Genomic DNA, 21737 nt, shown 5'->3' with positions numbered 1-21737 from the left:
AATCTTAATTATAGAGAATAGAAGGTCTAAGGAAGCTATTAAATAAATTATAGAGGAATATAATCGGTTCTATATAGAAAGGGATTACCTTATAATAGAATATAACTAAGCTATAGAAGAATATAATAAGGCTACTATTTATAGAGATATTACTATATATAAGTATAATAACCTTACCTACTACCTTATTCTTACTTAGAGTAAAACGAACTAGGCCTAAAATAATATACTAATTATAGGAATTACTAGCTAGAAATCTATAAAGATACCTAATATACTAATATTAAAGGATAGAAAGGAAGTCTATTTCGAAATATAGGAAACGGTTATTAGATAGAAACTTAAAGTAAATACTAACTACTACTTACTACTAGTTTACTAGAAGCTATATATATAAAGCTAATATAAAGGTAAAGTATAGCTATATATTACCCTATAAATAAGTATAACCTTAAATAACCTATATATTAATATAGAAGATATTATTATCTACCTCTATACTATCTTTATAAACCTAAATTATTATATAGAAGTATATATAGCCTATTATAAACTTAAGATAAAACCTAAGGAAGATTTTACCAATTTCTTAGCTAAATTTATATAACTTATAGAGGAAGCTATAGTTATTAAAGAAAACTATAAATATAACCTATATTCGAAACTTCTATATCTATTATAGAGCTAAGTTATATAGGCTATTAATTAGGAAATAGTTCCTTTTAATACCTTTACCTAGAGTTATTAAAGTATATCCTATAAGATTAGTCTCTAATAGGAAGTAAAGGGTACTATATATACTTATATAATAACTATATTTAGAAGTAGAGCTAGGACTACTATTAACTAGTCTAGTTTTACCCTATATATAAAGTAAGAAGGGGCTATATTATTATCTAGCCTATTAACTATAGAGTAAGAGACTCTTATAAAGGAAGGTTAATACTTCTACTATAAGGAGAAGGAGTATATAATATTTAAATACCTAAAGAAAAAGGTAAATATAGCCATAAGTACTATTACTATAACTAACTAGACCTATAGCTAATTATATATAACTAAACTTAAAGAATTAGAGGATAATATAAACCTAGGAAAAGTAATAGCCTAAGAGAAATCTTAATCCTAGGTAGGAAATAAGTATTACTATATATACTAGATCTATATAAGCTTTTAGGAGGTCTATAAGATAGTTTAGTATTTAATATAAGATTAACTTATAATAGATATTCCTTTATAATCTTAGCGCTAGTAGATACTAGAGTAGATAGCTTAATATTTATTAATATAGAACTAGTTATACTACTTAGTAAGAAATTTAGATTATATACCTATAAGCTAGACTATAAGTATCTAGTTAGAGGATTTAATAGTAAATTATCCTAACTAATTATATATACTATCGTCCTTATACTAAGTATAGATAACTAGATCTAATTAGACATCGGCAAAGCCTACCCGGCCTATAGCCCAGCCCAGCCCAGCCTACCAATGGGCTGGGCTTTGGGCTCACTTCTTCAGCCTATACTAAATTATGGGCTCTACCCTGGGCCCATAGCCCACAATGGGGGGCCTATATGGGCCTTACATAATACAGTGATCTGCCTACATAATTAATGCAATTTTAGGCCTGTATTCTCATTACAGCGCTCTCATCCAATTATAATTCATACATATGCCAAGCATATGCCTAGCATACCAATGTATATTCAATTATATATCTCTGCAATGTTCTGATATATATATTTCTACCATACCAATGATCTATCTACAAACATTCGACAATTCGTCCGATCTGTGTACAAATGCAAATTCATCCCATCTGTGTACAAATGCAAATTCATCCCATCTGTGTATAAATGCAAATTCATCCCATCTGTATACAAATGCAAATTCATCTGGTCTTCCCGCAATATGCCGATTCGTCCACAAACGTCAAAAATGAAGCCATTCCCAGATTACCTAACCAATTCGTCCCATCTGTGTACAAATGCAAATTCATCTGGTCTTCCCGCAATATGCCGATTCGTCCACAAACGTCAAAAATGAAGCCATTCCGAGATTACCAATTCGTCCCATCTGTGTACAAATGCAAATTCATCCCATCTGTATATAAATACAAATTCATCCCATCTGTGTACAAATGCAAATTCATCCCATCTGTGTACAAATGCAAATTCATCCCATCTATGTACAAATGCTGTATACAAATGTAAATTCGTCTGATCAATTCAACTACCACCAATAATTGAGATAATTTAATTCTAAAAACAGTATTTAAATGCTAGATAGTAGAGAGTATCTAATTAATTAAATGCGACCGTAATTTATTGCTAGTTGTGGTGTAATTATACGAAGGAGTTGGGACCAAAGCCTGTAGATTATTGGGGTGAAAACTCTGCAGCTTACCGAAATGCCGCACAAACCCATAGTTGAATTTCAGATGAAACCAATTAATCAGACCAATTAAGCAAACAAATTAAGCAAACAAATTGATCAGACCAATTGAGCAAACAAATCAATTAGATATATTAGCATTTATATATAGATCAGATAAATTGGTCAGGTAATCTCGGAATAGCTTCATTTTTGACGTTTATGGACAAATCGGTATATTGCGGGAAGACCAGATAAATTTACATTTATATACAGATCGGACGAATTGGTAAGGTAATCTGGGAATAGCTTCATTTTTGACGTTTGTGGACGAATCGGTATATTGCAGGAAGACCAGATGAATTTACATTTATACATAGATAGGACGAATTGGTTAGGTAATCTGGGAATGGCTTCATTTTTAACGTTTATGGACGAATCGGCATATTGCGGGAAGACCAGATGAATTTACATTTGTACATAGATGGGACGAATTGGTTAGGTAATCTGGGAATGGCTTCATTTTTGACGTTTGTGGACGAATCGGCATATTGCGGGAAGACCAGATGAATTTGCATTTGTATACAGATGGGACGAATTGGTAAGGTAATCTCGGAATGGCTTTATTAATATTTATAGACAAATTAGTATGTTTTTTATTAGAATGACCAGACTAAAACAAGCGATAAAAAACTGTAATTTAATAATCTTATATAATCCCCCTTATACACGCCAAGACCTATTATTTATGTAAAAATGGGCCTAAATGGGCTACCAGTGGGCTTATGGGCTTAGCCCACTGGGCTATGGGCTGGGCTGGGCCCAGCTCCCCTGGGCCCATAGCCTATAGGGGTTGGGCTGTGGGCCGAAATCTTCGGCCCATGCTGGGCTTTGCCGATGTCTAGATCTAATAGTAGATTCCTATACTAGTAGTAGATCTAGGTAGATATAATATAATTATTAGATATATATAGTTCGCTAAGAATAATATCCTCCTTAACTACTAATAGTATTATATAATCTAGCTAGATAAGAACACCCTTTTTAATAAGGTAGTAGGTTAGTTAGCTATATTAGTACCTATAATAATCCTTAAACAGCCTATATAAATTAAGCTAGATTACTAGAAGGATATAGAATAACGCGATTATCTCTTTAAGAAATAAGCCTTAAGTAATCTATAATAGGACCTAAAGACTTAGAAGCTATATCCTATTATAAGGGAATATTAATATAGATACTAATAAGTTAAAGAGTATTATAAGATAGTATAAAACTTAAATAATAAAATTAAATTAGTACCTCTCTAAATAGAGGTACTAGAGAAGGAAATAAAGGAAGTTCTCCTACTAATAGATATTAGTATTATTAGCTAGGTAGGATTCAATTATTTATAAATATAAATAGTTATTAATAAAGATATTAAAGTTTTCTAGACCTTACTCTATAAAATCGATTAGATTATTAATATTAAATCTATAATTATAAAGGATATAGAACTTAATAAGATTAAATAAACCCTTCTAAGGGAGTACTATAATCTTATAGAAGTATTTTCTAAGAAGAAGTCTAATAAACTACTACTATATTACCTAGGGGTAGACTATAAAATTATCCTTAAAGTAGAGGTATAGCTAGGATACTACCTACTCTATAAATTATTATTAGATAAACTAAAGGCTATAAAATAGTATATCCTTAATAACCTTAAAAAAGGATTTATTATACCTAGTTTAGCTCTATATACCTTACTAATCTTAATAGCTAAGAAACTAGGTAGTAGTCTATATTTCTATATAGACTTCTAAAGATTAAATATAATTATAAGGAAAGATTATTACCTATTATCCCTTATTAATAAAGTACTCTAATAAATAAGTAAAGTAAAGTTCTTTATAAAGCTTAATATCTACTAAGGTTTCTACTATATTAGATTAATACTAACTGTAGAAGATCTTATAATATTCTATACCTAATATAGATTGTTTAAGTATAAAGTAACTCTATTTAGTCTTATAAATAGTCTAGTAATATTCTAGCGATTTATAAATATAGTACTTAGAGACTATATAGATAACTATATAGTTATATTTATAGATAATATTATAATCTATAGTAAGATACTTAAAGAATATAAGAAGTATATTAGGGAAGTCCTTAAATAGTTATAAAAGGTAGGATTATAGGTTATACTATCTAAGTATAAATTCTCTATATAGAAAACTAAGTTCTTAGGATTTATTATAAGTACTAAGGGTATTATAATAGATCTAGAGAAGATTATAGTTATTAAGAATTAGAAGATACTATTAATAATTAAGGGAATATAGTCCTTCTTAGGATTCTATAACTTCTATCGATAATTTATTAAAGATTATAATTTCCTTTCGAAACTATTATACTATCTTATATAGTATAATATAGTATATAAATAGTTATTAGACTATAAGTAAGTATTTATATAACTAAAGTATAAGTTAATAACTATACCTATCCTATAGTATTATAATCTAGACCTCTAGACCTATATAGAAATAGATATCTTAAATAGAGTTATTAGTACTATCCTCTTATAATACTATAAGGCTAACGATTTTTAGTATCTTATTACCTTCTTCTTAAAGACTATATAACCTATAGAGTTTAATTATAAAATCAGGGATAAGGAATTCCTTATAATTATTTATATACTCTAGGAATAGTACCTAGAACTTAAAGGACTCTCTTATATAAAATATTTTAAGATCCTTATAGATTATTAATCTCTTAAATACTTTATAATAGTATAATAGATAAATTAATAATAAGTATAGTAGAGTGAGTTCCTCTTATAGTTCTACTTTATAATTAAATACTATCCTAGGAAATAGAATATTATTATAGATATCCTTTTAAGAAAGGAAAGTCCCTATATAGATATTAGTTAATACCTTATATTACTCCTTAAGGAATATTTTAGAAAAGAAATAGAACTAGTATTAGAAATTAAGGTATCCCCCTTATAGATAGAACCTATATAAGATACTAAGGTTCCCCCTCTACTAATTAAGACTATATAGGACCTAGATATAACCGAATAAGTCTAGTTAATAAACCGCTAGAACCTAGAGCTAGAAGTATTCTAATAGATTATAAGAGATTAAATAGATCCCTATTAGGTAGTATAAGATAAATTACTACTATTTAAAGATTATCTAGAAGTACCTAATAAAGGGGATCTTTAAGTATAGTTACTTAATAAGATATATTGATAACTATTAACTATATACCCTAGTATTAAGAAACTTAAGAAGCTTATTATAACTAGATACTATTAACTAGGATAGATTATAGATATAAAGCGATATATAGATAACTATCTAGTATATAAATATATAAAGACCTAGAGAGATTGTATACCTAGTGTGATCCCAGACCCCTGTCATGTGATCATATACGAGCACGTGCCTTGTCATGTGACCATTACGTGCCCGTGCGGTCCCGTACGGACCATTCTGCACACTTGGGTACTCCCAACTCCTGTACTAGATCGTACTTAGTCGTTGGCTCACCCAACCTAATAGAAACCATGCGATCCTCTCCGTATCACATCTGGTAGCATGTCGGTTTAAGCCAACTCCTACGTTGGCCTAGGGAGGTGCAAGACGGCAACCGCGGCCGTACGGCCAAGGCAAGGTCAGTCCCTCTTACACCATCCCGACACACGATCCAGCGGACCTGAATGCCAGGTATCGTGGATTCTCATCCCATTGCTTCTCCCGCGTGCCCTCCCGAACCCTCGCGAGACGAAGAGGGCGCCAGGGCCACGTCACTATGGCCGGCACCGGAGAATGGCAAGAGAATGGTCGGTAAACCGACCATCGTCAGCTGATATTAGATTCCAAGGCCGCAAAGGTATCCACAGACACGTACCCCCTGACCAACGCCAAGGCGCGCAACGGCCACGTGCGACCCAATCCCTCCTCCCCTTACGTAGCGGGAGGGAGGGGAATACCGCACGTGGCCAGACCATACGTCGTCAGAGCGCACGTTATCACAAACTAGGTTATACAACCTAGGGGGATCCTGAGCGGCAGCCTATTGTCCGATACCCGGCCATCCAGCCAGATCCGCATCCAGGCGCTACCACTACAAAAAGGGCAGCTTCCTGACCCAACAAGAGGAACAGAAACCAGTCAATTTCTACCCTCTAAGTAACAAAAAGCTCCAACCCCCAACAAACATATCTGCACAAGTCCCCAAGGCCCCTACTCCGGCCGAAATCCGCGCCAACCTTCCGGACGGCATCAATAAAGCCCTCAACCTCCTGACCGAGGCAGAACGTGATATCTACGTTCAGATGTACAGGAATCCCGTAGTAACCGATACACTAGTCCACCCCACCGTCATTGCCGCCGCCCAAAAGGCCCAAAGGGCCCTAGAAGCGTAGGAAGAGACCGCGCGGCTAGTCGCCCAGCACGCCGAGGAACAGGCTGCGCAACGAGCCGCCCACAAAGCAGCCCAGCAGGCCGCCCAGCAGGCCGCTCAGCAGGCCGCTCAGCAGGCCGCCCAACAGGCCCAGCAGGCTGCGAACGAGGCCATAGACAGGGAAACGCGCAAGCGTTTCATCAACGATATGTGCAGTATCGCCAATTACAAAGGCGAAATCACTGAGGACAGCGCCCGACGATAGACGCGCGACTGCGACCGCTACTTCTCGGAGCTGGCCCAGCTCACAGGCCGTACAGCTCCGGATAAAGCAAAGATCCTCCATGCGTCTAGACGACTCACAGCAAATGCACGAAAACGTCTAGAGCAATACAAACGAGTTCACGCGCTGACCGGAACGACCTGTTTCGAATCATGGCAGGCGTTCAAGGACTAGGTAGAACGGGAATTCACCGAATACCTAGGGTCAGCAAACGTTTACCAACGCTAGAAAGAACTCACACAAGGAAAAACGTCTATCCAGGAGTACACCGCGACTCTGCAACAGACGGCCGCCGACCTACCGTACACCGTTCCCAAAGGACTTATAATAAGCCGCTTCGTCGATAGAACCAACAATATATACCGCACCAAGTGGGCGGAAGAACAGAACAAGCCTGAAACGATAAGAGAAGCAGTCTTACGTTTCGCCCAGTACGAACGGGGGCGAATCACAGGCCGCGCAGTAGGAGCCACCTCATCGCGGGACCCAGACGCGATGGAACTCACGGCAGCGGAAGCAAGGCCAGCAAGGAAGCGCGAGGACATAAAGTGCTTCAACTACAGCAAAAAGGGCCATCTCGCCCGCAATTATCGCCAGCCGAAGACGGAGGAGACCCGGCAGAAGCAAAAAGAAGCTGCCGAACGATCCAAGGCAAAAAACTAATACGGCCGCACGACGTCGAAGTCCTCATCGGCCGCATTCAAGAGGCTTCTGAGCAACCGCTATTTGACACGGACGACCTCCTCGATCCCAGTCATCCTATAAACGTACCGGCGCCCGCTCAGCCAGAGTCACCCCCGCAGCCGCAGGACGGGAGGAGGAGCAAGAAGAAAAGAATTCGAACGAAACGCAAGCACCGCAAGAAACGGCGCCGCAAAAAACAGCTATTTCTTGACGCCTCCCTCAATATCTTGGGTGATACGTTAACGTTCTACCGGGGAAAGGTCTTTACTCTTAACCCGGTACAGGTCCGTATGCTTCTCGACAGTGGATCAAGCGATACGTTCATCGCTCCACGAGTTCTCGAGAAAACGGGCGGTAACGTCCAAATCTGCAAGCCCAGGATTCCTCTGAAAGTCACCGTTACCAATGGCGAACGCCTCGACACAGCTGGTTACGTCCACCTGCCAATCAAGATTAGGGACTAGACCGGTCGAATCAAGGCATAGGTCCTCGACACAGAATACAACCTGATCCTCAGTCGCGATTTCCTCCGCAAAGAGAACCCCAGGATCGACTGGCGGACATCGGTCATAACGCTGACAGATCACCGCCACCGCACGTGCATGGTACACCCCACAAATAACGCTCGTATGATTACGAAGGGTAACGCGCACGCCAATTTAATATCAGCCCGGCACGTCAGCCGGCTGATACAGAAGGCCAATCGAGAAGCCTACCTCTTTATCGTCCGCCCGATCAAGGACAGGGCCGGAATGGGAAACCCAGCCTCGTTCCGGCACCAGGACAAGGAAATTAAGCGCATTATACAGAAGTACAAGGACTTGTTCCACGCGGAGCTCCCTGTGGCACTGCCCCCAGAACGCAATGTCGCGCACAACATCGATACGGGAACAAACCGGCCGGTGAACATCAATACATACCCCCTCTCTACCGAGAAACTTGACAAGCAAGCGAAACAAGTCGAGGATCTCATCCGCAAGGGACTTATCCGCCACTCCAACAGCGCTTAGGGATTCCCAGTGGTCTTCACACGGAAGCCCAATAGGAAGTGGCGCATATACATCGATTACCGGGCCCTCAATCAGATGTCCGAAAAGAACGGATACCCTCTCCCCCGCATCCAAGAGCTGCTAGACATCGTGGGAAACGCACGAGTCCTTTCGAAGATTGACTTAACCGCGGGATACTGGCAGATCCGCATAGGGGAGGGATCCGTCGAAAAGACAGCGTTTAACACGATCTAGGGCAAATACGAATGGCTCGCCATACCATTCGGCCTATACAACGCGCCGGCTACCTTCCAGTCGATCATCAACAACACGTTACGCCCACTTCTCGGGCGGAACGTGGTGGTTTACCTAGACGACATCCTCATCTTTTCGAATTCGATAGAGGAGCATCGAAAACACCTTAAGCAAGTATTATCGCTCCTCCAGGAACAGCAATTGTACACTTCGCCTACAAAGTGTACATTCGCCACAGAAGAACTCGAGTTCTATAGACACATCGTTGGGAATGGGAGCATTCGGCCCCTTCCCGCGAAAATCGAAACCGTCAATACGTGGCCACGCCCAAAAACGGTCCACGATATGCGACAATTCGTCGGACTCGCCACATACTACCGGAGATTCATTCGTGACTTTGCGAAGATTTGCGTCCCTCTCCATAAACTTCTCAAAGAGAGCGACACCACGTTACAAAAGAAGCGCTTCCGACCGATCGTCTGGTCGGAAGCATGCGAAAGCACATTCCGGAAGGTAAAGGAACTCCTCACCTCTGCACCGGTCCTGAAGCAACCCGACCGGAACAAGCCATATGTAATCGAAACCGACGCCTCAGAATAGGCTCTCGGAATGGTCTTAATACAGAACGATGACGAAGGCAACCTTCACCCAGTCGCCTATAACGGTCGAAAGCTCCATGGCGCAGAGCTGAACTATCCCGTACACGAGAAAGAGCTCCTTGCCATTAAGGAAGCCATCCACACGTGGGATAGGTACATCGATGGTGATCGGTTCGAAACCATCATCATCACGGATAACGCCAGCTTGCAGTACCTCAACACCACAAAGGAGTACAGCAAGCGCCTTGCGCGTTAGGTCGCCGAGTTTCAGCAATATCAGCTGGCCATCCGTTACCGAAAAGGGTCGGAGAACGTTGTTACAGATGCAATTAGCCGCCGTCCCGACCTTATCGGAGACTCACCAGCCAACATGAGCAAAGAACGCCCCGTATAGGACGCTTATTTGGCAACAATGAGCATGGTTCACAGCATTCCAGAAGAAGACTGGCTTACAGCCACGATTCGGTTCCTTAAGGACGGAACTAAATCCGAAGACCATGCAACCGCTCAGGCCGTAAAGAAGTTTGCCACGCGCCTAAGCTTTCGGGATACCCGAGCCTTCCCAAGGGCATCCCCAGAAGAGAACAGACAGCTCGTATACACGCACGAAGACGGAACGATTTCGCCATATCTTAAGCTCCCGTTCCGAGCTGATCTTCTTCGCAACACCCACCACGAGTTCGGCCACCTAGGCTTCCCGGGCCTTAACGGTATTATCCGACCTCGTGGCTGGTAGCCAACGATCCGTGCCGATATAGAGGACACAGTCAAAACCTGTCCGAACTGCCAAGTGTCCCAGAGCTCCCGCAAAAGCCTAGAACGCGAGGCAGCGCAACATATGGTCACAAGCGGCATCCGCCCGTTCAAACGATGGGGAATCGACCTCATCGGCCGCTTACCGACCACTCCAAATGGCAACCGATAGATCATAACTGCGATCGACTACGCAACAGGCTGGCCGGTCACCCGTGCAGTCCCGGACGCAACAGAAGAGGCTCTCGCGGAATTTCTTTACCGCGATATCTATACGCATTACAGAGCGTTCAACGAATTACTCTCCGATAATAGCCCGAACCTCTTATCCGGCACAGTGCGACACTTTGTGGGCTTACTGAAAGCTCGCCACCGTACAACCACTCCATATCACCCCCACACTAATAGGAAAGTAGAAAATTTCAATAGGTTAATCGGTCGCATGCTCACAAAATACCTCATAGGGAAACCCACGCGCTTGTAGGACGAGTTCCTCACGAAAGCCGTGTTCGCCGCCCAGGTACGCGAACACACGATCACCAGGAAAAGCCCTTATTTCCTGGTTTATAGGGTCCACCCCCGCATCGTCGCTGACGGTGGCGACTCATTGGACAAGTCGTCCGAAACCGACCGCGACGAGCAGATCCAGAACCTTACAGACGTTCGCTCGAAAGCAAACGAACTCCTTCTTATTCATGCAATCAAAAAACAGAAGGTGCGCGACACTACGGTTACAAAGACATCCTTCAAGCCGGACGATTAGATCCTGGTAAGAAATAAGGCCAAAAAGAAATTCGAGAACACTTGGTTCGGGCCGTACAAGGTGATTCAGTCACATCCCTTAGGCACGTACGCTCTAGCTGAACCAAATGGCCGTATTCTGAGAAACCTCATCAATGGTACGAGACTGATGGATACAAACGTTGGCGACGATCCCAAATTGTGGGCTTCGCCAGCTGGCCGTTCCGCACTCCGCTGTGCAGGGCAGAGGATCGGCCGCCCCGAAGAAATCCGCAGAATCCTTGATAAGGTTAAACCCCCTCCGCCGACTTACGCGGACCTTTCCACATTCACACGTGAAGAATGGCAGGAATTCAGGCGTTCGGGACAACGCACTGAGTTCGTGGGAGAGGAAGTTATGGCTGAACGTGTCATTGCGAAAACACGAGCAGCCGCGCGCAAGAGACGGAGAGATACAACCGTCGACCAGGCACCTATGCAGGGCCCGCCAGATGCCGACAAGTGGGACTCGGAAGCGAACGACTACGAATCCGAAGACTCAGACTCTACAGAGGATTCTTACGAGTCTTCAGGGCACAAATCGACAGAGGACGCTTATTAAGAACCTACGCAAGGTTCAGATCAATCAGCGCGCCCCTTTGCGGTCGTCATTCCACCCCCGTCAAGAGACATTCAGAGACACATGAACGCAGAGAGTTCATGAATTTGGAAAAGTATCACATTACCCACTCCACAAGGGACCGGAAGGGCCTGCCCAGAGGGTGCAGGCCAACACAAAACTAACGAGAATACAGGCAATCGGCCCAAGAAAAACAGAAACAGCAAAACCCACTACTTGCAGGTATTCAGAACATCACCATCATCATCTCCATCGTCCTTTCCAGAACCGCTACGATCGGAGTCGTCCACCGCAGTCCACCAACCGTACGCCACCATTACCTCCCGCAATCGTCTGTGATCGTCATCCACACAACGACGCACAGCCCGAAGACGCGCGAAAACATCAACCACCTGCGCCTGGTTGTACATCCTGTACACCGCGGGCCAATTGAACGGAGTGTGATACATCGAATTGTCATACTCCGGCCCGGAACGCCCCGTCATCATTTCCGCAGGAGGAGGGGGAGGAGTCGTTTTCTTCCCAGACATCTTCTGCCGCTTCGGTGACTTGGCGACCTCCACAGGAGCCGCAGGCACCGCTACAGAGGCCTCAGCGGCCGCACACTTCTTCGACGACTCTTTCGTCACTATTAGAGGTTGTTAGGTGGCAGCATCGGGCACAGCACCGCCAGCCTTCTGTCCCACCGTATCCTTAGCAGCCACTGCGTCCTTGGCAGCCACCGCACCCTTAGCAGCCACCGCGCCCTTAGCAGCCACCGGTTCCTTGGCAGCAACCGCTTCTTTAGCAGCCACCTTATTTTTGGCGCGCCGTGGTCGCTTTTCACAAGCAGGCCCGGACGGTCCAGCCGCCGGAGCAGGAACTGCTCCGACCACATTCGGACCCGCATCCTTCGCATATTGCACCATGGCCGGATACGAAAGAAGATGGGAGTCCAGTTGGACCTAACGAACGAGGTCGAACACCCATCGAGGGGAAGTTACGCCCGCATGATCGGCCCCTACACCCACGATTAGCAACGTACCAGCACGGTCCCAAACAAATACTCACGCAACAAGCATTTACTCCCATTACCAGAAAACTGACACCCAGCACAGCTCAGTTTCCACTAGAAACCCAAACCCGTGAGGAAAACGATACGACAAGATCGAAACGGCCCATTGGTTTTTCGACAGGCCGTGCAACTCTCCCCGACAGGAGCCTCGTGACCAATCAACTGCCCAAGAGCGGCACAAATCGTCATGGCAGCACCCAAATGCGCCTTTGCGGTCACCCGCCAATCGATCACTCCACATCGCAATCGCACAGACACCCAAACTTGATCGCTCGCACTACCCGACAGCCGCATCAACAACGGATACCCATCCTGATCAAGGCCATCGCCATCACCAGCCACCTAGCCCTAAACGAGAGTTACAACCTCCTCACCGGTCCATACGGAATGGGACCAGCCCGTCAGACCATCGTCACAATCCGACTGCGGAATCAGAGATAACACAGGTGCCGCAACCGCACCGTCGTTTCCACCGAGAGGGAGAGCCTCGGGACCGTCCGAACCTCTGTGATCTATCAAGAACGGTCAGCACGATGCCACAAAGAGATGGACGAATACACACGAAAGAGACTCATAATGTCCGCGATCGATAGTGAAGACATAGAATTTTTTTTTCCGAAGCGAAACAGAGTGGTGGTTAAGAATTGATTTGAATGTTTACAGCGACGAACTTGGGGGGATTTATAGGAGATTCTCATCTCTCCCGTCGTCTCACCTAGAAGAGCGTTTCTTTGTCTACATTCCCTTGCGACCACCCCTATCCTTTGAAGCCGGCGTACTGACACGTTCGCCAACACAGCCCCGTTCGGGCCTTTGAACACGAAACGAGGCTTCATACCTAAGAGCCGTTTGTCGAGCTCCTTTTGACTTTCCTTTTGTTAATTGAATACAGCATTTTGAATTTTTCTTCCCCTTTTGTCGTTGTCGAACACAACATTTTATTTTTATTTCCTTGTTGTCACGTACGACACCGAACAGTCCCGGTCTGGTCCACACCGACCATTCCGTCCCTTTCATGCACCCTTGTCGTTCCCTTTCAGACCCGTTTATGGGAACTTGACACCTTTCCTTTTTGGTTTCTCCCGTTTGTGTGCAGTTTGAAGAAACTGAGGCAGTTTCCACCTTGGTGGGGGAGGATGTGATCCCAGACCCCTGTCATGTGATCATGTACGAGCACGTGCCTTGTCATGTGACCATTACGTGCCCGTGCGGTCCCGTACGGACCATTCTGCACACTTGGGTACTCCCAACTCCTGTACTAGATCGTACTTAGTCGTTGGCTCACCCAACCTAATAGAAACCATGCGATCCTCTCCGTATCACACTAGTCTCTTATACCTACTACTAATTCCTAAATAACTATAGTAATACCTATTAATAGATTTCCATTCCTTCCTAAAGGATAGATATAGCTATAATATAGTATTTGTTATTATTAACCGACTAAGTAAGAGACTAATATTAATTCCCTATTATAAAGATACTAATATAAAGTAGATAGTATATCTATTTATAGATAACGTTATATAGATTATAGGAATCCCTAAAACTATTATATTAGACTAAGGAGGATAGTTTATCTCTAAGTTTATAAGACCCCTAGGTATAGAATGCCTAAGGGAATGCTATATATAATAGAGGATTGGGAAATAGAGATAGTGATATACATAGGGTATATTAGAACTAATAGCTACTTCTCTAAAGAAGTAGTATATAAGGATAATATATAGGTTTATAGGTCATATAACCTAAGGAGGCTATATAGGTAGTATATATTACTCCTATCTAGTCTACAGTCCCCTATATACCTAGGATAGGTACTCTATACCCTATAATAGGGCTTATACCTTAGGTATCAGCCTTCTTAGTACTAGGGTCCTAATAATATCCCCCTCCTTATAGTATACGGTTCCTATAAGCTTAGAATAGGAGAAGAATAAAGGAATAGCTTAGTCTATTAAAACCTATATATCCAAAAAACCTTATAGTAAGGGTAAAAAGGTATATAGGGAAAGGTATCTAGCCTTAATACTCTAAAATATAAAAAATAATATAATAGAAGTATAAATAGAGGGTATAATATATATAATAAGGTCTATATATAATATAGTTATATAATTATACTAAGAAATTAGGTAGCTATAGTCTCTAATGAATATAGTATATTAGTTAGCCTATAAACTTAGGTATCTTATATATATAAGGTATAGTTAAGTAGTTATTTACTAGTAAGAGAATATAGTTAGGATAAAGGGAGATACTATACCTATATATAACTAGGGTATACCCTAGTATCTTCTTCTCTTCTTTAACCTCTTATCTTACTTAATCTATAAGTATACCTAGTTCGTTTTTTTATTAAAATTCTATTAATTTAATAGTATTCTATTAGGATAAAACTATTCTAGTTAGGATACTACTATTAGTTAGTAGATATATTTAAATTTAGTGGTATTGCGTTCTATATAGTATACTAAGAAATTTTAATATTATATCTACCCCTTCCTTATAGGAAACGGCCTCGTTTTCTAGTTTATATACTAACTATATTTATAGTATAGTAATAGTATATTATTATCTTATACTACCTTCCTCTAAGGAGGATAAAACTCTATATCTATAGGTATAGCGCTATTATATATTAGGCCGCTAGCCTATAACTCTACTACCTTACTTAGCGATCCCTAAGCCTATTAAGGAACTACTACCTTATTAGTAGTACTTTTTCTAGCTATAAAGCTATCTAAACCATAAGTATAAGACCTTTATAGGTTATACTAAATATATTTACTATACTTTAGTAAAGTATAGTTATATCCCTATAAGTTAGCTATATTATTATAGGAAGGAATCTATTACTAATAATAATATAGCTTCCTATTAAGGTTCAGCCTACTACCTATACTACTCTTAATATATTACCTATATCTACTTATATATCCTAAGTATATATTATTAAGTAGAGTATTAAACGCTTAACCTATATAGCTAATAAGGCTAAAAAGGCTACTACTATTATAGAAGCTATAGAGGTTATAGAGGTTATAGTAGTTACTAAAGTTATTATAGCCTTAGAAGTTATAAAAAACGTAGGGGATATCTCTAAAGTTAAAGAATTCTTCGATATCCCTATTAGTTTAGTAGAAGAAAGTATAGTTCTTAATATAGGTATACCTAGTAATACTTTATTTATTCCTATAAACTTAGCCCCTATCTCTTAAGATACCCTAATTATAGAGTCTATTTTACTACTCTATAGTATTTTTAATACTATCTTATTAGTATTTAAGTCTAGCTAGGTATACTAACCTTACCTATACCTATATATAAATCCTATTAAGTATAGGGAATATAGTACTAATTTTTAATTTATAATTAAAGCTTCTTATATTTCGAGTATATATTTTTAGTCCTTATCTTTTTTAGTATCTTTATAGCTATATTTAACCTAGCTTTATAGTTATTAAGGGCTTTAGTTTCTTTAACTATAGACTATAGTTCCTAAGTTACTTTAATATTATTATAGCTATACTACTTAACTAAGTAGGACTTATTCTTCTTACCTTAATAGGATAGGATATATTCAATCTTATACTCTACCTAATTATTAATCTTAATTGGTTTAGGAGTATTATTATTAGTTAGAGTATTACTATAATATAATTCTAATATCAATATATAGTATATTAGGTATAGTAATCTAAAATAGGGGGATAGATATAGCTTATATACTTATATACTAACCTTCTTAAGAATTAGAAATAGACCTAGTATTTTATAATCTAGTTTCTCGCTTAGCCTACCTATTTCTATATTCTTACTCTTAAGATATACCTAATTACTAACCTTAAAGGATTTATCTATATAGTATTTATCTATATAGTACTTTATCGACTCTTTTACCTTAGTAAGTCGCTCTTTTATAAAGTCCCTTATTTCTTAGATTTCCTATACCCTCTATATAGTATCTATATAGTATTCCTTAGGGTACTTTTTAATACTATCTTAGATAGATAGGTTATAACCTATTAATACTTTATATAGTAACTTTCTAATTATACTATAAGTTATTATATTATATATAAACGCTACGATAGGTAGCTAATATACCTAGTTATCTTACTCCTAGTTAATATATAATTAAAGGAAATATTCTAATACCTAATTTTAGCGTTTAGTCTAGCTATTAGTTTAGGGGTAGAATATAGTAGATAACTAGTACTTAACTATAAGGAGAAAATAGAAGGTTAACTAGAACTAGCTAATAAATAGGCTACCCCTATTATTTACTAGGTTCTCTAATATACTAAAGATTAGGATTATATATTTATATAATAAATCTACTAACTTAGGTATATTAATTTCTTTTATATAAGGAAGATAAAGGGTATACTTTATAAATATATCTACTAAGATAAGTACTATATTATATACCTTACTATTCTACTATAATAGAGGTATTCTAGTAATAAAATCTATACTAAGCTATTTATTAGGCCTCTTAGGTACTAGTAGTAGCTATAATAATCTATATAGCTTATACCTATAAACCGAATTATATTAATAACTTATATAGTTATATATATACTCCCTTATATCCTTTATAATTCTATACTAATAGAACTTATACTAGATAGCTTTAAGGGTATATTTACTAGTATAATAGCCTTCCTAGGGATTATTATAGTATATCTTTATAATTTTATATAAGATTGTAGTCTCTCTTAGGATATAAATATAGTTATTAAACCTAAGTAGCCTATCTAGTATTAATCCCTAGGGTATATTACTTAGCTTTTATTTACTAATACTATCTTCCTCTATTTTTATATAGATATCCTATAATATTAGATTATAATCCTATATTATATAGAGTAATTCTACTATAGAGTTCTTTAGTACTAGTATATATACTATTTTACCTTAAAAAGCTCTTATAGCTATTAGGTATAGTACTAGGGGGTCTAGAATTCCTATATCGCTAGTAGTATAATACTTATCTATAATACTTATATTATAGGTATTATATATTGCGTTATTATAGTCTTCTACTATACTATATAGATAATTAGATTTAGGTACTAATATTATATTAACTACCCTTATAGAGATATATAATTTTAGGTCTAGTATTACTATAACCCTATATACTAAGGTAGATTATAACTTTTATACTACTTCTTTATTATTACTAAGACTCTTTTACAGCTTTTCCTAAAGAGTAGGTAAAAGTAAGTTCTCTAAGAACTCTCTCTCCTTAGGTATATAGTCTAGTTAGCGATTAGGTATATTAATAGGATTTAAGGTTCCTAAGTAATACTCGATAATAAAGTTAAATATAGTAAGCTTCTCTACCTACCTTATTTAATACCTAGTTAACTCCTTTATAGTTATAAAGTATTATAGGTTAGTATAATTAGATAATACTAATATAGGGAATTTACTACCCTTAAGATAGTATCTCTAATACTTAAATAACTTAATAATTATAAGTAGTTCTAAATTATATATTTTATAGTATATTTTAGTACTAATCATCTTTTTAGACTAGAAAGCAATTAGGTACTAGTAACCCTTAGAATCTAGCTATATAATAATTACTACTATAGTAAATCCTAAAGTATCTAGCTTAATTTATATAGGCTTCTCTAGGTTAAAGTAGAATAATATAGGTATACTTAAGAAGTATTTCTTTATTTCTTTAAAAGCTACCCTTACTTTAGGTATAAAGATAAAGCCTTACTTTTAATAATTTATACCCTTCTTCTTTAGAGTACCCTTCGTTAACTTAGATAGGGGTATAGCGATATATAAGTAATTCTTAATAAATTACTAGTAAAAATTACTAAAGCTAATAAATTATTATATATTATATAAGTATTATAGTTCTAGCTATTCTAAAATAGTATAAATCCTCTCTAGCTCTATAGATATACCCTTAGGTATAATAAGAAAGCTAAGGAAAGCTACTAACTTTATATAGAAGATATATTTCGATATTTTTATATTGAAGAGGGAAATGCACAATAGGCAGCCTGGCCATGTAGGCGAGACGAGGACGATATAATAACACCAACCATCCAGGACAGTCAGCTAGCAAGCATAGGGATCACGTAGACTATACCATAGCATATAATCTCCTAGCACACAAATATCTCGCAACTCGTTTTTCATTTCTGGGGTGATGCTCCTTCTAGACTATCTGCTCCCCGAGACTCTACTTGACAACCAGGCCTTCGTTTTCTCTGCCTGAGGGACAAGGCCACTAAACTAGGCATCCCGACTTTCCCTACTGCAATATATAACTTATATATATATAGTCTATCTAGTACCTTATATATATTATATATATACTACTCCTTAGTTTATAAATAAATAAGGATATTATTAAGGTATATAATATAGTAGATATTAAGTAGGTCGCTTAATACTCTATTAATATATAACTAGAATATTATAGGTATATTTACTAATCTAAATAGTATAACTATATACTTAAAATAACTATATTAGGTCTAGAATACAGTTTTCTATTTATCACCCTTACGAATTCAGATATAATAATATATATCTTTTAAATTAAGCTATATAAAGATCTTTATATTAGATAGCCGATCTATAGTCTTACTAATTAGTAGTAGAGGATACTAATTCTTAAGAGTTAATATATTAAGTCCCTAGTAATCTATATATAGATATAACCCTCTATCCTTCTTTAGTATAAATAAAATAGGTATACCTACTAGGCTCTATAATAGCCTAATCTAGCCCTTCTTAATATATTCTTTAATATAATCTTAAAGTACTATAAGTTCTATCTTAGAAAGGGGGTAGATTAGCTTATAGGGAATTTATTTACCTACTTCTATCTTAATAGTATAGTTATACTTATTACTCTCTAGTAACTTCCCTATCTCTTTAGGATTAAAGATATTAGCCTAGTCTAAATACTAGATAGGTAAAGCTTTCTCTATACCCTATACTATAGTAAAGAGTAGGATAGGCTTACCTTTTATAATTAGATAAGGATATACTATAAGTATAAGGGCCCTATAAAGGATCTCTTATATAAAGGCTACTATAGTTATCTTTTTAATCTTCTTATTAGATAGGTAATAATACTATACCTAGTTTTTCTAATTAATATTAGGATTAATAGATTTTAGCTAGTTATAGCCGATAATTATATTATAACCTATTATCTTAACTACTTTATAGGAAAGTATATAGTTATATACTATACCCCTACTATCTTATAGCTTACTATTTAGCTTATAGGAGCTATAGGAGTAGACTATATAACTATCTATAGCTATAATAGGTTTTAGGGGGCCTATATCTATATATAGAAGGTACTATTTAACCTAGTTCTAACTAATAAAGGTTTTCTTAGCCCTACTATCTATTAGTATCTATATAGTTCGCTCCCTATTATTAGTTTTAATACTAACTTTATAAGTAAAAGTAAGTTCTAATTCTTACTTAATACTATTAAGCCCTAATACTACTAATACTATAAATACTAGGGTACTTAGTTTTTTAACTATAAATCCCCCTTAGTCTCTTTATAGGTATCTATATAGTAACCTAGTTTTCTATACTTAAAGTAGCTACTATAAGGGATACTATTAGGATTTATTTTTTATTTATTATACTTATACTTCTTATCGGGTTTTTCGCCCTACTTATCCTTACCTTTATTTTTAGACTTATCCTTATATTTCTTTATACTTAGTATAAATAAGATATAAGAGCTAAGACTAGTATCTAGGCTTAGATCTATTTTAGTAGTATTATTCTTACTACTACTAGCGCTTTTCTCTTTCTATATATAAAGTGATTTTTACTAGTTAGGGATTTAGCTTTCTACTATAAAAAGGTATCTAATATATACTTTATATATTTCTAGCTTAGTAAGCTATTTTAATAACTTAGTATAAATAGTATTAATTACCTTAGCTTAAAGGTACTCCTTCTAATACTATTAACTATATAGGTACTTTAGGTAATAATAGATAGCATTAAGCTATATTATAAATATCTATATAGATTAATATTACTTCTACTATAGAGTACTATACTCTAGTATACTATCTTAGTAGATATTTTAAGGATTATTTATAAGATATAGGTAGAAGTCCTAGAAGTCTTACTAGGTAGTAGGTAGTAGGCTCTTTAAATATCTTTATATAAGACTACTAATTATTATTCCTCTAGTTATCTAATTATTTAACTATAGCCTCTACCTTATATAGGCTGAAATTATACTATTACTAGTACTTATTAAAGTATAACTAAAGTTAGTTAATAAAGGTATAGTATTCCTAGGTTATATTTCTATAGAATAGTTTAATATTTATAGGCTCTCTTAGTATATAAATATAGTATTTTTCTATAACCTATAGTATAATATAGTTATTTATACTTATTAGAGTAGGAGGCTTCGCTTACTCTAGGATTTCTAATTCTATAAGGAGGTTTTAGTATTCCTCTCTTACCTTAGCTTCTTTAACTCATTTCTTTAGTTAATTAAGTATTAATAGGGATAGGTTTATAGGGTACTACGCTAGTATTAGATCTAGTAATATAGTAGTTTTCTATATTAATTCTAAGATATCTATAGGAGGATAGTTCGTAGTAGGAGGAAGGGTTTAATTAATTGAAGCCTATTTATTAGGCTATAGTATTATAGGAAGTCCCTATAACTATATATTATAAGGATTCGATATAGTATAAATAAGGGGTAGTCTCTATTAGGCAATCTAAGTATTTAAGAGCTATTAGAACTATAAGACCCCTAGGTATAGAATGCCTAAGGGAATACTATATATAATAGAGGATTAGGAAATAGAGATAGTGATATATATAGGGTATATTAGAACTAATAGCTGCTTCTCTAAAGAAGTAGTATATAAGGATAATATATAGGTTTATAGGTCATATAACCTAAGGAGGCTGTATAGGCAGTATATATTAC

Source organism: Penicillium psychrosexuale (genome assembly GCF_028828465.1).
Source record: "Penicillium psychrosexuale strain IBT 29551 chromosome Unknown utg000002l, whole genome shotgun sequence".
Taxonomy (NCBI): Eukaryota; Fungi; Ascomycota; class Eurotiomycetes; order Eurotiales; family Aspergillaceae; genus Penicillium; species Penicillium psychrosexuale.
This window is presented reverse-complemented; position numbering follows the sequence as displayed.